Source organism: Podarcis gaigeae, assembly GCF_964106915.1.
Source record: "Podarcis gaigeae genome assembly, chromosome: 10".
NCBI classification, from domain to species: Eukaryota; Metazoa; Chordata; class Lepidosauria; order Squamata; family Lacertidae; genus Podarcis; species Podarcis gaigeae.
Window position 1 is genome coordinate 71,448,182 of NC_139686.1, and position 15,267 is coordinate 71,463,448.

The following is a 15,267-nucleotide window of genomic DNA, read 5'->3' on the forward strand; positions in this document are numbered from 1 at the left end:
ATATGTGTAAATAAAGCATGTATCATAAAGGCACCACAGCCTCCACTGCCCCTCATTCCAAAATATTCATTTGAATGCAAAGCAGCGCAGAAATGTAATAAATCAAATCCATTCTATCAAATCAAAAGGAAACACGAGTCCTGGGAAAGCGCCTGGAACCGCTGAAATATCAAACCGCTTGGAGGGTGGCGTGGCGTGCGACAGTATTCCTTAACTGTGGGAGAAAATACACTGTGTAAACTAGGTACTAAACTCCTTTGGGAGGAAGGACAGGATATAAATCGCATAAACAAATACATTCATAAATAGACTTCCTGCACATGAAAAGAACACAGAACATAAAACTTGCTACTGCCAGTGGGAGGAATTACAGCAATTATCGTCACAGGTAGGGATGGGAGACTGGTTTGATTCAGTCCAGATTTAAAGGACAACCTGCTTCATTTGTACTAACTGATACACAGGAAACTTTCAAAATTCATGTTTGTCTGAATTTTGCAATACAGTTCTCCTGTCAAGTAATGTGTGTGAATGGTGTGAATAAAGTAAAGTGTGTAAAGAAATGCATGTTGTTGTTGTTGTTGTTGTTGTTTAGTCGTTTAGTCATGTTCGACTCTTCGTGACCCCATGGACCAGAGAATGCCAGGCACCTCTGTCCTCCACTGCCTCCCGCAGTTTGGTCAAACTCATGCTGGTAACCTCAAGAACACTATCCAACCATCTCATCCTCTGTCGCCCCCTTCTCCTTGTGCCCTCCATCTTTCCCAACATCAGGGTCTTCTCCAGGGAGTCTTCTCTTCTCATGAGGTGGCCAAAGTACTGGAGCCTCAGCTTCACAATCTGTCCTTCCAGTGAGCACTCAGGGTTGATTTCCTTCAGTATGGAGAAGTTTGATCTTCTTGCAGTCCATGGGACAAAAATAGCCTGCAAAGGTGCATTATATTTGGGGGAGGAAACTTTGCAAAAACATTTATGCAGTATTAGCAGAAATGGCATATAGAAATATATATTTCTGTAGAATTAGCAAAAATGTTGATGAATTTTCAATATTTTTTTTTGCTAACTGATGTGGAAATGTGGAGAAAGGAACTTAAGAGTGGAAAATAAGAAACTGAAATGAATAAATTTGCCCATCCCTAGTCATAGTGAGGTTTGAAAACCAAATACTAACAGATACTACAAGTTGAAAAGAAATATTGGAAAGACTGTTAGATGTTACCTTATATCTTGCTACCAGGGCCTCCAGTGACAGTGCTGGCTCCAGAAGTACCCATAGTTGTCAACTTTTCCCTTTTCTTGCGAGGAATCCTATTCGGAATAAGGGAATTTCCCTTAAAAAAAGGGAAGCTATGGAAGGACCCAGGATGCAAACCTGGTCCTTCAAAGGGAGTGCAGCTCCCCCAAGGTAGGCAGTTGACCACCATCTCGGACATGGGAGCTACTCACCCCCAGTGCCTCCATCTTGCCAGGATTCAAGCTCAGCTTGTTTCTCCTCATCCATCTCACCACTGTGGCCAGGCCCTGATCCAAGGACTGCACGGCCTCTCCTGATTCAGATGTTATGGAGAGACAGAGCTGAGGGTCATCAGCAGATTGAGAGCACCTTGTCCCCAGCCTCCAAATGACCACTCCCAGCAGGACTCATGAGATTATCTGCGTGTAATTTGATCATGGTATGTGTGTATGCAGGGGCGCCAACTTGAATAAAATATGGGGGGGCAGGCAAGCCCCACCCCACATAATCACATGACGTGATGCAGACACACCATTTGGATGGCAGTGCCCATCAACTTGCCCCCCTCAAATATTTTATGGGGGGTGGGGCTGAAGGGACCTTAGCGTCTAGGAGTTGGCTCCTATATGTGTACGAGAGAGAGAGTGGAGGGGAGCAGGTTACAAATTTGTATTGGGAATGAGAAAAATGCTCCCTGGTCTCTGCTCTACAGGTACCAGCAGCTTCTCTGACAAAATGCAGGGAGCACAGCATCGTACTTTGAGATGATGGGAGGCAGAGGTTTTTTGTGTGCAACGGTGCTCACCAGTACAGAGTACTGTCTCCTCTTATTTTGCCGCCCAGGTAGCCATTTTGTGCACTGCACTTTTATTAAGACATGAGTATCAGCACTTCATTTTTTTTTTTCTAACCAGAAAAAGTTTCATATATGGGGTTAGATTTCTGAGGAGTCATTCACTTTCTCACTCTCTCACACACAAATCATCACTTGATACTGAAGTCACCAAGTGACTAACAGGCACAAGAGAATCAGGTTTAAGAGTTACACAGAGGGGGAAGTTGCACTCAGCGTGGGTTGGTCTGTTTTTCTCCAGGATTTGGAAACTCCGCCTGGTGAAATTCTACTTCCTATGGCACTTGGGGGTCTGGACCTGGCCACCCTAGATTTAGCTAACCATGTGTGGGGAAACTTGGGCCCTCCCATCATGCCAGACCATTGGGCATGCTTGCATCTGCTTTACTGGTTTAGGCTGTAACCCTAACCATGTCTACTCAGGCAAAACTTTTATTAAATTCGATGGGGCTTACTCCCAGGTAAGCAGGATTAAGACTGCAGCCTTAAACATTTCTCTGTAAGAAAAAAACAGAGAAGCCAGCTGATGTGCTCAAGTTGTTGCAGAGTTTGATCTTTCTGTAGATTTCTTGGAAGTGCAGCTGAGTAAAGCTTGATTAGCATTTGACCCAGATGGAGGAGGTTAAGTACTTGAGAAACAAACTTTTAGGACACAGCCAACTTCCCTACTAGGCAAGCTGTAAGTCTGGTGATTGAAAGAGTGATATGCGTATTTCATGTCCTGCTAGGCCTGAAGTAAGGTAGGTACTTACTGTGATGCAAGGTCTGGAAAAGTACATCTTTCCACATAGAGGGGAAATGGCATTTTAGGAAAATAACAGCTATTAATAATATATTAAGACAAGCATTGCTTGGTGTATGATTTTGAGATTTATTATTAAGTAGGCCAAAGTAATTGATTTATCTCTATGAATGCTTATGTTTTAATAAATCTCTGTTAAAAGTAAAGCTTAACAAGAGTGGTTTATTCAAAACTTCATGCTATTTTTGAGCAGTAACATCTGGCAAACTGTTTGGTGAACATTTTCCAGGAGGCTTCTGTGACACTTTTTTCTTCTTAGTAGATGTTGCGATTGGCTTAAGAACAGTATAGTTTTGGGTCCCCTCCCCACTTTCCCCTAAGTTTTGTTCTGCTTTTGCTGTGCTTGTGTGGGTATCCTGCCCACATCTTGTTTCCATAATACAATTTCATAGTATTGTCTGGACACAGTGGTGGTTGACACACACACAGACACGTCAGAAATCTTGGGGAGAGTTCATCAAAGAGGCAGTTGTTTGTTCTCAAATTTTACTGGGAAAAAATCTGTCTTGAGTAACTTTTGCTTTTTATCTAGTTAAAAGACAAAGTGGCTGGAGAGAAATTTCACAAGCTCTTTTATTTTTAGATGTGCATCTGAGATAAATTCCAAGGGTCCCAAGTAGACCTCTTTAAGTTAATTTGCATAAATTAGTAATGTGTATTAATTCCAGTGGGTCTATTCAGTAGAATTTATGAGGCTACAACCCTGTGTGTGTGTGCCGCAAAGTAACTGATAATTGTCTATAGGCCTGCATAAAGTAACAAGGTTAAATATCACTAAATGTTAGTTTTCTTGAGCTTATCAAATGAGGTATAGGGGTTAGAGTGGTCAACTTGCCACTAGATGTGGGGGATAAATCTGATTCCGTTTGCCTTTTAATGTGAACCTACCAAATTCATGCTTCTGAAACAATAAGTGACCTGAAATGCAGTAATCCTTTGAGTTCCCTGACCCCAGAGTATGTATGAAAACAGTGCAGTGTTGTATAGTGGTTAGAGTGTCAGACTAGTACCTGGGAGAACGGGGTTCACATCCCCACTCAGCCTTGAAACTCACTCTCAACCTAACCTCCCTCACAGGGTTATTGGAAAGATATAAGTGCAAAAAACCCCTAAGTAATAAATAGAAACGTGTACTAGGGGAAAATGTGAAAGGGGCTTGTAAAAATGGATTACATTAGGAGAAATTGCTAGGCAAAAGGGCATTTAAAAATGTACCCTTTATGAGTAAAGGACACAGTTTCATGCAAATTTCACCCACCCTCAAACTAAAGCGGAAATGTTAATAACAGGACATAGAATTGGAAAAAAGGAGAAAATGAAATAGACTTACCGATACAGCCCTCATTACAGTCTCCTTTTCTTTAGAAAAGTTTCTTTGGGGAGGGACAGCTGAGACTGAAGAAGTTGCAGAGGTGCATAAATAAAATATTGAATAATACTGAATATTGAATAAAATATTGTGGGTGGGGGCAGGCCTGGCTCCCTCGGATATTTTATTGGGGGCTGAAGGGACCTTGGCCCTAAGAGTTGGCTCCTATGAGAAGATGTAATGGGGGTGTAACACCTCCTCACCTGCTCTTTCTTTATTCCATTAGCAAATTGATATTAAGCTTGAGAACATGCTAAATGTAATCCCCCCCCCCATCATGAAGACTGAGGTTGGGCAGGGACAGAAAAGCCCTGGGACTCTTTAATATGTACATTTACAGAGAGTTTGCCCCTTAGAGGCTGCTTCTAAGTCCCTTTATCAAAATCTGCAAAGTTATCAGGGGAGTGTTAAGCTCGCAAATAAGCAGAAATACCATGTGCAACAGCTGTGTCTCTTGAACCTCATGTGGTGGGAAGGGAGAGAAGAAATCTTTGCTGAATACCTTTTCCTGGTTTTTCTTTTCTTGATCAGCACATGAGCTGTGTCACGGATGGGAGGAAAACTGCTCCATAAATGCAAGGAACTTATTAAAAGGCTTATGCAATATACTTCTGGTACAGTGGACTTCCTGAGAACGCTGCCTGTCGATATGATTTAACGATTATCTGCCTGAGACTTTCCAGTAGTTATTTTGGTCGTGCCTCTCCCCTAGGCCTGACTGATTTGCCCTAACTGGGCCACTAGTTACAGAAAGGGATAAGAAAATGCAAGATGTAACTAGGAGAGCAAGAGGAACAAAATAGAAGCTGCAATGGTAAACAAAAAAGAGGAATTAAGATGCAATTCAAGCTTTGATTTATGAGCCTGAGTCACCCTTAATCTTGCTTGTCATGTGCTTCTTCTGTTAACATTCAGTGTACTCTAGTGAACTTCCAGTCTAAGGAATTGGAACTTTGTCCCTATTTCTGCAGATGTACAGGTCTTCGTGGATTTCACAGACGCTTACAGGGGGATTGGACAAATTCAGGGAGAGAGCTCTATCAAAGGCCATTAGATTTTTTTTTTATGGTGTGAAGGGAGTGTTCATATTCTCTTAATTTCACTTTAGACAAAATTTGGCAATTCTACTGTTGGGGAGAACCTTTGAACTCAAATCGTATAGCTCAGCTTTGAACGCTGTTGTACCCATTAACACAAAGCAAGATTGGGAGCATAATATCCAGTGCTATTTTTCTAGAAAAAGAGGTGCCGGAACTCACTGTGAGCCCCTCCCTTGTTCTCTTAGAATGACAATGGTGCCCACCTGAGAAGGACCAGAATTGAGTTCTGTCGAGTTCTGTCTGGGGGAAAAAAGCTATGATAATAACTGTAGGTGAAGTGATCTGGGAAGGGTTAAGACTGCTGTGGTGAACCTAGGTGTCCCTCCTCGTCATGTTTATTTGGATGGGGAAACTCTGGTCCTTAGATGGTTGGCCTGTGTGAGAACCCTGAAATGTCCAGAGCATTTCTTTATTAACCCACAAGCTCAGGAGGGATGGAACATCGTTGTGAAACTTGGCATTTGTAGGCAATGTAAATTGGGGAGTTTTCTCCGCATTCTTGGGCAACGCTTGTGGGCTTGTGGTTGACACTAGCATATTTTGGGTGCAAGAGCAGCAGATGTGATGTTATGGTCAAAGATAAGGAAAAGCAAAGCACTTTTGATATGCTTAGGTGACTGAACATGTGCATGGGAGAACTCTGTTAAGAGGGCTAGTGGGTGTGAAAGATGAACGCCGCCTATGAAGTGGCTTTAAAGGAGCCAGGGCTGTTCTGCCACACCTTTGGAAAACACATCACAAGGTGGGAAGGTGGGAAATGATGTGTATGGTTTGAGCTCTCTGAGGCTCTAGTGCAAATAAAATGAGTTTCTGTGGGCAGGAAGGAGGCCAGCTTATGTGGGAGTTCATGCCGTTTGAGTCAGGCAAGATCTCCTCCAGCCAGCTGCAAAACATTAGCTTCTTGTTAAATGACAGGCCAAGCAAATGCCTTCACTTCTGATTTGGGGAAAAAATGATAATGAGGCATTGGGAGTACAGTGGAAGAGACACGTGTCCTTGCTAACTGTAAAAACCTCTTCAGTTTTCAAGTTTTGCTTTCCCCCTCAAGAAGCAGCCTTGAAAGACGTCACTCTCTTGCAGCAGAATGTGCACATTTTGCATGGGGGTGTGTGTGTGGAGAGAATGAATGGCCTTCATTCGGGAATGGAAAGGCCAAACTCTTTTTTCAAAAGCAGACTGCTGTTTCCTTGCTGAATGACAAGAGGTGGTGGATCCAGAAGGCAGTGCTGTGAGTCAAACTAAATATGACTTCAAGTGCCGTTTTATATTGTAATTTTATGGTGTGATTCATGCTGAGATCTATGGATGGAGGGTGGTATAAAATTTTAATAAAATAAAATGAATAAAATTTTAAACGGCATCTGCAAGACTGGCTAAATCAAGTTCTCTGGCTTTTTTAAACAGCCAGGGGCCTGGGAACAAGGTGTAAAAGGAGGAAATCAGCACTTCCTGTTTCCCCGTGCTTTCTAGGTACAGTTCTGAGTGTTTTTCAGTTTGCCCCACTGCTTTCCCCAGGAAAACCCACTGTTTAGCGCTGAGTTGGAATAAACATTAATCTGCAGAAATACAATTGCCCACTTTTTAAACTCAACAGCAGCCTGAAGTACAGAAAGCCAGCAAAGCTTTTCCTGGCTTGGGCTTCAAGAAACCAGACTCCTGCAGCCTCTCTGGTTGGATGTTGTTGGACCTCAGCTCCTGTCAGCTCCAGGCAGAATGGCCAACAGTAGGAACCGCAGTTCCAAATGTCTGGGGAGCTGCTGTACTTGTGGGGTTATGGGCTGAAGACATAGGGGTGGAACTAGTAAATTGGTACGCCTCTGCTCAGATGCATCTCTTCTTCTTTGGCGGTCACTCGTAGCTGAATAAGATTTGTCTTCCATAAACACAGTTTTAAAAGTGAGTCCGTAAGTGACTGTGGAGGCCAATTCTGGATCCACATGTCCTTCCACAGTGGGGACATGGGTTTATGGGCAGGAGTTGATCATGGAGAGGTTTTGCCAAACGTGCCTTCTTCCTGATTCATTTTTCCCTTTCGTCCTGAGTTTGAGTGTCTTCAAAACCCATGACACCTTTGGTAAAGGCTGTTCTCCAATTGGAGCACTCGCAGATCAGGGTTTCCCAGTTGTCAGTGTTTATATTACGCTTTCCATTTTTAAGTTTGGAATAGAGTAGTTGCTTTGGAAGACAATAATCAGGCATCTGCACAATATGACCAGTTCAACGAAGTTGATGTTGAAGAATCATTGGTGATCTTTGCTTCTTCCAGTATACTGGCATTAGTTTGCCTGTCATCCCAGGTGATGTGTAAAACTTTTCGGAGACACTGTTGATGGAATCTTTCACGGAGTTGGAGATGGTGTTTATAAGTGGTCCACGTTTCACAAGCATACAGTAAGGTTGCATCTACCGCTAGCTAGCAAAAGTGGCTGTGGATGAAGTCCTTTGATGGGAGATCTGTGACTGACAGCAGGCACATGGCTCAAATGTTAAACACAGTGCTTTTCTTCTAGAAAAAGAGGTGCTGGTACTGCGTACCCTTGAGGACCCCCACAAAAAAGCAGTGGTTAAACCCTACTTATTTCACTGTGTGTGTTTCTGTTTTCCCTATTCAAAAGGACTCTGTCTCTACCAAACAAAATCCCTCCCCCCATTCTTTCAGTCTAGATTTCTTCTACTAGGGCTTCCATTCTCTCCTTTGGATGCAATCCAAGATGCTGCAGGACTTTTCCTGAACATATTCTAAGGCCTGCTAAATGAGCATATTCGATTTCTGTATAATTTAAAGATTTATTGGAACAAACAACCGAGCCTTAAAATGCTACCCAGCTGTTGCCAATGAGGACTCTCTCGCAGGTGTCTAAACTGCATGGTGTTCTGCATGGATAAGTGCTGGATAAGGTTTCCAAACTTGTGTACAGGTTAACTTATAAAATTCTTGTGCTGAAATGCCTTTCTCTCTGCGTGTAGGCATTAATATCAAACCTTTATACAAAACATAATGGCTGCTCAAGTGGGGACCCATCCTACTGGGGAGAAAGGGGGTGGGCTTCTGGTTTTCCCCAATTCTGTTGGAGCCACTGCAACAGACCAGGTAGGCACTGACACTGCACCCTCTTGTGCTTGGGGTGGACCTCTCCTGCACTGGACTGCAAGACTTGTTTCTGGTCTGTCGTCTTATCCCCGTTCTGAGTGCCATCATTTTCTTCATTGGTAGTTTGGGGCCACAAGGATATCATTAGGAATGGCAGGGAAGTCGATTCAGTTCTCCTTTAAAGATTAGCCTACCTAATTCACATTTTCTGAAACAATATGCTAACTGAAACGCAGCCATTCTTTGACATTCGCTCTTCCTCTGCAAAAGTGCAAGCCAAGCCAAGTGTGCATAAAATGCATTTATTAGTGAGAATAACATACTGTTGAATCCAACCCAGTGTCTGAGTGGTGCAAGATTCTAGCAGTTCCAGGTGCTTACCCAACGTTCATGTTTGCTTTGTAATGAGGTATAATGCAGACTATGGTGTCTTTATGATACATGGTCTATTTACATATATACACAACCCGCTTCTACAATGGAGGGGTTCACAGCATCTACACCCCAAGAGGGTCTTGCTTCTTCCATAGCCACCATCTTGGATTCCCCTGCTTGGGGAAATTGTTTTGTACTGCTGCTATCAGGTGGTGTTCAGCCTCAGCTGCTGGTGGGGAATCCAAGGAGATGAGTCTTCTCCTGTGTTGGGCCCCTGCCACACGTCAGGGTTTCTCAGCAGTTGGGTTGTGCTTGTGTGCAGGTGCAGATTAAAGCCTCTTCTAATTGTTTCATACCCAACCAACTAGAAGTGTGGTTAGGCACAGCGGTGTTCTGTTTGTTCTCCTACTTCTGCGTTGTGTTCTCAGTGAGAGAGTAAGATGGAAGTCAATGTGCATCATGCATTTTGGAATTTCTCCCATCTGTTTATTCCCTAAATTGAAGGGTGTGTGGTGAAACCTTTTAACAACTCCACAGGTGACTAGGTGTGGCCACCACATTGAACCAAAACTTTAGTGATGGATTTTATACTTTGGTAAGAAGTTAACAATTGAAATGATATGATACATACACACACACACACACACACACACACACACACACAAAATATTTGAAGAGTCTACATTTAAAATAAACCGAAATTTGAATGTAGTGGCAGGTTAATTCTCCCTCTGCTGACAGCTCTTCTGGGAAGATCTACTCCTGCCTACTTCATACTGATTTGTTTAAGGGAGGTATCCTGCTGTGCCATTCTGAACTTGATGCAGATGCAGGCAATGTGCTGGCGCCAAGCACCTGGTGATGAGCAGCTTTCTTTGTGTTCAGAAGCCATTTCTTCTGACCCTCTAATAGGCTGCAGTTCCAGCCCCATGAAACCATCTCCACTCCACCCTGTAAATGTGGCTTAAGCCATGTATCATGATTAAACAGGGAAATGTGGCAGTTATTTCTCTGTTCTCTTTCTTCAAGGCCTATTCTTTCTCTGTTCCGTATCAGCAAGGATGGTGGCAAGGAGAGTGATTGATTAGTTATTTCAAAGGCTTCCATTGTCCTCCAAGTGCCTTCTAGCACAATGCTCAAGGTATCTTAGGAATTCGTCTTACAGCCATAGTTTTCACCGTGCAGTAGATCTCTCCTCCCCCCTCCCCCGGGCCAGATGAAGAGGAATGGGAAGAGATTTTAGACTGGAGGTAGTTGGCAGGATAGTTACCCTACTTTCCAGCAGGGCTTCAATGACTTTGACAGTTCACTGAATGATACAAGATTCAGCAGGTGACATTCTTTCTTTGCATTGAGATTTGCAGTGCAATCCTATGAACATCTACTTTGAAGTAAACACAACTGAGTTCAATAGTTCTCACTCCAAGGTAAGCATGGAGAGATTTTGAGCCACAAAGATAAGTTGAAAAGGGCACAAACGTCCTGCAAAGGAGTTAAAAGAAAAGGCTGGTGGCTTGCTCTTTGTGTCCAGTAGGTTTTATAGTTCAAAATAGACCGAGCACAACAAGCTATTTGAATATTTCCACGATTGTTGTTCAGTCAATTGACTGTAAATGAAGCCTATGCAAATTTGGTTAACTGCCTGCAGTACTATGGCACCTCTCATATTTATATGACTACTTGAAGATTTTAAAATTTTGTTTTAAGCTCCATAAAATAAACGGGATTCAATCTTACTGTGTCAAGTCCAAACATACATTTGTATGTTGGCTGCCTCTAACTGTGACTGCAAGCCTCTTGCTTTTCTTCAGCCTTGGTCTTAGGTTAGTTCTCTTACCAATAAGTTCCTTATCAGTTTAATAGTCAGGTGCTTCTTAGATAGGGCTGGATGGTGTTGTCTTACAGAAGAATTGGTACATAACTCACCCACTAAGTAAAGGAATTCTTCTCGTGGAAAAAAAAAGACCTTGGTTCTCTGGTGGCTGATGAGGTGAGTTTAATTATTTTGCTTCTAAACACATCAGTTGGATTACAGTCTTTAGCATTCACATACAACAGATCCCAGTGATTAAACCCCTACATTGACAGAGTGGAGAAAAAGCCTTTGAGGTTTTTGGGGATGGTGAAGGGGGGGGCGAGGATGTTTCCAAATGCTTAAACTGGAATCAGTGACTTTTTCTAATGTTGCCATCCCTGGGGGTGATAACAAGCTTGCTGCCACTGTCATTAGCCATTCTGGGCTGGATCCAGACACATCAAAGAAGCGTTTGAGTTAAATGCGTTGTAAATTTAAACAGGGAAAATGGGTAGAGAAAACTGGACTCCACAGCACCATCTGGTGACACAATGTTATATCACATACACAACGCATGTAAATCACTTTTTCTTTACCAATCTAGCTGAGTCTTTGATCTTGCCATTCCTTAGCTGTTCCTGAGTATTTTCCTGTCTTGCCCAAAGGCACGTAATGGAAGACATTAAAGCTCCTAACCCATTTCCGTTGGCTAAGGGGCAGCTATGTGTGCAGATGAGGGAGAAATTTGCACTTCTCCTAATTTTGCAATGTAGTTCTCCAGCTAATTGATGTGCACACAAATGCCTGTACTACATTAAAGTGTGCATAAAAATGCATGCATTACTTTAAGTAAGGCAAATCTATTTGACAAACTAGCATTGGTTTGCAAAACTGTATGCACTGGGCAAAATATCATGTGTATACTGGAAGAAATTTGGAATAAACTGCTGGTATTCCCCCCTACAAAGTCACACTTTAAACAACAACAACAGTATCACTAACTGATATGGAATTGTGGAGAACTAAACCTAAAATTGGAAGAAATTGGAATTGGAATTGGAAGAAAAAAAAATTGGAAGAAAAAAAAATGAGAGAAACCAAAATGGACACATTTGCCCATTTCTAGCTACATGTAATGCGAAGATTGTGGGTATCATTAGCCCTTAGCACCTCAATAAATATAGAGATGTACCACCCTTATTCTGTGCTTCATGAGGTGCTGACTGCAGGGGAAAAGAGAGGCGACAACTTAGCCCCATATCACTAGAGATGCCTCTAGGTTGGTGGCATCACGGGATCTTGTTATAATGTGCAGTTTGCTAGTTGTAGGTTGTTGTTTTGCCTACCTTGGAGCCCCTCAGATGTATTGGGACCAAATCTTCCATCAGTTCCATCCAGCATGACCATGGCACATAAATGCTGCAAGGGAGACAGTTATACCTGCTTCAAAAATTCAGTTTAATCTCTCTCTTTCAGAAGGCTGACTTAGGGCCAGTGAAACATATTGTTCACATTTCCTTTTCCAATGTTTTTGTATTAAAATGGAATGTAAAAACATTAAAAAATATGAAAAGGGTGTATTGTTGCCCATTCTGCATGCTGGTTGTTTAGTGTTTCTCTTTCTATGAACTTCTGTATTCCTGCATTTCTCTGTTGAAAAGGCCATTGGGCTGCATGTTTGCAATAGCATTTGGAGACATTTTGTCCTTGTAAGTTGTGGAGTCCTTGGGGCGATTATAGTTTAATACAGATTGCTTAATGGATATGACGTTGTGTACTTTAGGAACTGATAGGATTCTACCCCAGTGCTTTGTTTTGTCCCTGCAAAAGTTTATAAGACAGCAGTTCCCTTCTATTTAATGGACTTAATATTCTGACCTTCTTCCTGTTTCAGGGTTGCCAGGAACCATATCTGTCAGCTTTCAAGCACCTGGGTCCATTGTTTTATGTTACCATATGTTCCAGAGGGCAAAATATGTCATGGGAAAATTGTCCCAAATTATTTTTTATAAGGAAGCCTGCAGTTTAAATCTTATACAGTGGTACCTCGGGTTACAGACGCTTCAAGTTAGACTCCGCTAACCCAGAAACAGTACCTCTGGTTAAGAACTTTGCTTCAGGATGAGAACAGAAACCGCACGGCGGTAGCAGGAGGCCCTATTAGCTAAAGTGGTACCTCAGGTTAAGAACAGTTTCAGGTTAAGAACAGACTTTCAGAACGAATTAAGTTCTTAACCAGAGGTACCACTGTATAGCAACAACTTGTTGGGTCACAGCCATGCTTGGATGTAGCCCATTACATTGTTAGGTGTTTTAAAACTAATTCACTACAGCCCTTTGGGGGAGTTATATAACTTCTGTAATAGCCAATAATGTTTTGGATGGTTGGTGGAGAATTTGCCCCCAATCTGAGCCCTATGATCAGCTGCAGAGGCCTTGCTTGCAGACCTTGCATGGCAGGAACATGGAGTGAGGTCTTCTTCATGGTGGCTCTGTGGTAAAACAGAAACCTGTCAGAATGGAGATAGTTCAGTATCCAAGGATGCTAACTCTATAAAATAAAGGATAGAGGGGGATGTATTGGTGGTGATGGGTAACACTGTAAGTGAGAGGGCATGCAAACTAGAAAAATAAGAGGAGTAGCTGCCTCCACAGATCACTGTGGGTAGTAATTGTAGACCCAAAAAGATTTTTTTTACTGGAAACTTTCATTTCTAAAGAGGAGCTCAAGCTGGAGAAAGAAAACAGGAAGTGAAACTGCTGTAAGAAGTGACTTCAATTAACCTCACAGTTTGCAAAACAGCACCCTCCTGCTCTCCATGGTTAGGATGTTGGGAAGAGGTGCAGGGTTTTAATAAGCCTAATTAGCTCTGCCCCCAATAAAATTCAGCTCAGGTGTTCCCCAGGTTAGGTTGTGGTGATCTGCGTCTCTCATTGGATCAGGGAAAGGGGCACAGCTCTAGTATTTTCTGTTCCACAGGCCTGGTAAACAGGTTTTTTTTGTTTCTAAACTTGTGTATGTGTCTAATATATTTCTTTAAACATTTGTACTCTTGCTTTAGGAGTTTAAAGGTTTGCAAATGTCAGGAGCTGGAGTCAATGGTAGATTAATCAAAGAAAAACACAGTGTCAATGAAGTTAACCAAAACAGTGCAGGCCTAGTGATCCCAGAAACTCTTCCCAATGAGGCAGCTGCAAGGACGGAAGGTTCCTGCCTTCCCAGTGCTCCCTAAGGCTCCTTCCCCAGCAGCCTAAAGCTCCTTTGCTTGACTCTTTGCTCCACCGCCATCATTTTTCTGTGTGTTCTAGGAGACTAGTGGGGAGGGGAGCTTATCACAGCAGCAGGAGGAGACCCCCTGGCTTCTTCAGCAGCCTGCTTCATCTTTGCCTCTTTGCCCCCTCCTCTCCAGCTTCCTCTTCTGCTTCTGATTCTGGACTGCCCTCTTCCACAGTGTCTTCCTGTTCACTAAACCCTGTTAGCTCTTCAGCTTCTGACACCGCCTCATCCTAGTCTGCTCCCTCTTCTCCCTCTGACCATTCATTGTCATCCCACCACCAATCCCTTGGCTCTGAGCCTTTCCCCCCAGGGCATTCCCTTTGGGATTCCCCAGCTGGTGCCTCTCATCACTTCATCCAGCCTCTCCATGACAACAAAGGAGTGTGTGTGTGTGTGTGTGTGTGCACGCTAGTGCATGTCATAGGTTTCCATTTACGTGGAATGTTTCCTACTCTTATAGGGAGTCATAGCTTCTCCCCCATCTACTCACATGCTTATTAAATGACTCTAATTGAATAGATGCTTATAGAATAAATCCACATTGGGATTTAACATAAGTTATTAAACGGGCTGAAAGGCAATGGTTAGTTTTAATTAGAAATGCAAATAATCTGGGGTCTCAAAGCCTATACCTATTGAGCAGGGTTGAGACAACAGTTGTATGGAGGGTAAAAGCCCACCTCCAAAACTACGTTGGGGGCAAAACCCCTCCAAAGCCATACCATTCAAGGGAATCTTTTTGGGGGTGTCATAAGAGGGGAGAGGAATCCTAAAATGGGGCACAACTTATGGTGAAAGGGGGTCAGCTGTCACTTTTAGTTTGTGATGGATGCATACCTATCATGTTTTCTTCATTTGGGTCCATAAATACATAAATACTTTAGTTAGGTAACAGGTTCTGCCAAACTTATAATGTTTGCATAACTGCCTGAAACTTTCTGATATAGAGGACTTCTGCTGAACCTGATTATTACCTAAGAGTGAAGGAACTCCAGATGAGCAAGGATGATTTCTGTTAGCTGATATGGCTGGCATTATCTGTCTGAACCAGAACTGCATGTCATGTGTCACATTGCTAGCAATTTCATTGGTCAACAAATAGACCTGAAGGGGTTATATCACCAATGTGGTGCATGAGGGGGGAAAGAGAAAGGACCAAGGAAGAGGGGACCTAAGACCATCTTCACATGTTCTGACCAGACCATTAACCTGTTTGGAGATTTGATCGATCTCTCAGCGAGGGCTGGAGAGTTGGTGAGACAGTCTTGTTTTGTAGTAGATATTCTCATATATTGTGTGAGCAATGAAGGCTTTGAACTTTATTACTGAATGAAGTATTCCCTTGGGCTGGAGGGTGCCTGACTATTTCTG

General features: G+C 42.8%; 2 protein-coding genes across 10 annotated transcripts in view; one reads left to right on the forward strand and one right to left on the reverse strand.

Moving 5' to 3' along the window:
- LOC310826547 (guanine nucleotide-binding protein G(t) subunit alpha-3) overlaps positions 1-1,570 on the reverse strand; it is a 53,156-nt gene extending 51,586 nt beyond the window's left edge. Inside the window, exons 1-2 of one of the 3 annotated variants that reach the window (XM_083701628.1) lie at positions 1,447-1,570; positions 1,220-1,308 (exon numbers count right to left, since the gene is read on the reverse strand). The gene's annotated coding sequence lies outside the window, so the exon portion shown is untranslated. Of the gene's footprint in view, positions 1-1,219 lie in introns of all 3 variants that reach the window. The other 2 variants (XM_083701629.1, XM_083701627.1) reach the window with 2 other exon arrangements.
- A 1,113-nt stretch (positions 1,571-2,683) lies between these two features.
- The window catches only part of CD36 (CD36 molecule (CD36 blood group)), a 70,926-nt gene continuing 58,342 nt past the window's right edge, over positions 2,684-15,267 (forward strand). Inside the window, exon 1 of one of the 7 annotated variants that reach the window (XR_014555836.1) lies at positions 2,684-2,827. The gene's annotated coding sequence lies outside the window, so the exon portion shown is untranslated. Of the gene's footprint in view, positions 2,828-15,024; positions 15,151-15,267 lie in introns of those variants that run through there. The other 6 variants (XM_083701564.1, XM_083701560.1, XM_083701567.1 and 3 more) reach the window with 6 other exon arrangements.